At 40.2% G+C, this 1394-nt stretch overlaps 1 non-coding gene across 1 annotated transcript; it reads right to left on the reverse strand.

Annotated features, from left to right (window-relative positions):
• Positions 1-974: 974 nt before the first annotated feature.
• Positions 975-1093, reverse strand: LOC138362138 (5S ribosomal RNA). The gene has a single exon (XR_011227435.1). It is a non-coding gene; the product is annotated as a 5S ribosomal RNA (ribosomal RNA).
• Between the last annotated feature and the right edge of the window lie 301 nt (positions 1094-1394).

Consider the following 1394-nt stretch of genomic DNA (forward strand, 5'->3'; position numbering starts at 1 on the left):
GGTGCATTTAAAACTAAACCAAAAATCACCAGTTCTGGACGCGTCAAATATCATATCCGCTTAATGTGTCTACAACCTAATTACTTAAAACTACACTATTTAATTCATTCATATCATGTGCATATTGGTCATTATGCTCATACAACCGACATCAAAATTTATTTTCATTATTAGAATCATACATTTCATCAAGTAATACAGATACAAAGAGATTTTCTTTCTGAGAAGACCGTTAGTATTGGCTGGCTGGCAGGCAGGCAGGCAGGCAGGCATTTGAGGGTTATTATTTCGCCTGTTGATTGGGGGGAGGGTTGATGTGTTAGGGGGTTTTCGGTTAGGTGTGGTGGTGGTGATTGGTGGTGAGTGGTAGTGGTGGTGGTGGTGGTGGTGGTGGTGGTGGTGGTGGTGGTGGTGGTGGTAGTAGGTGGGAGTTGGGGGGGGGGGGGGGAGGGAGGGAAGGGGAGGGGAATGATGGTCTGTGGATTCCTTCTCCGTACCCTTTACATATAAGCAAAAATATGCCTTCCTGTGGGTATAGAAACATTAACACAAATTATATCAGTAACTGATATTGTAGCCTTTTAAACAGAAAAGATTTGTACATACAAATACTTTTTAATTATCATTTATTTGTGGAAATGGCATTTACGTCATTAAATTGATACCTCAGCATCAAGCTAGTGTCCTGCAGCAGTGGTCCAGTGGTAAAGTGTATATAAGTGATGCGTATTCTTGGAGTTGCGAGTTCAAACCCGGATTAAGCTATATATATATACAACATGTTTTGTTTTGGTTGTTCGTTTTTGTATAAAGCCTCACACAATATCTATATTAAGCGAGTTTGTTTTAAACATGACATACATATTAATTCATTTTACCAGGCCTTATTCCACACAACTCCGTGAATTTCCCGTGGAGCCAGCCATTCAAACAAAAACAAACGAAACAAAACAAAACAAAACAAAAAACATTATTGCCAACAGCATTTGGTGTTCCCAGGCGGTCACCCATCCAAGTACTAACCAAACCCAACGTTGCTTAACTTCGCTGATCGGACGAGAAGCGGTGTTCTCAACGTGGTATGGCCGTTGGCATGAGACTGCCTACACATTGTGGCTAATAACCAACTCTTTTTTTAAGTCATCGCGGCAGGATACGGACCTGCTTGTGGTGTCTTAATGGTAATTGTATCCTAACATATTTTTGTCTCCTTGGCATGGATATTTAACATCGTTTATTCAGTCTTGGGTTTATGTTCTTTCGCCATTTACAGACATTTTACATCTACCTACTTCCTCAGCCTGCCCTGCCAATTTCTAATGAATTTGTGGATTTTCTTTTGTAATACAAACATGTGTGTGCTCATCTGCTCTTCAGTTTTTATGATATTTGTC

The sequence above is a fragment of the Procambarus clarkii genome, unplaced genomic scaffold, assembly GCF_040958095.1.
Source record: "Procambarus clarkii isolate CNS0578487 unplaced genomic scaffold, FALCON_Pclarkii_2.0 HiC_scaffold_1303, whole genome shotgun sequence".
NCBI classification, from domain to species: Eukaryota; Metazoa; Arthropoda; class Malacostraca; order Decapoda; family Cambaridae; genus Procambarus; species Procambarus clarkii.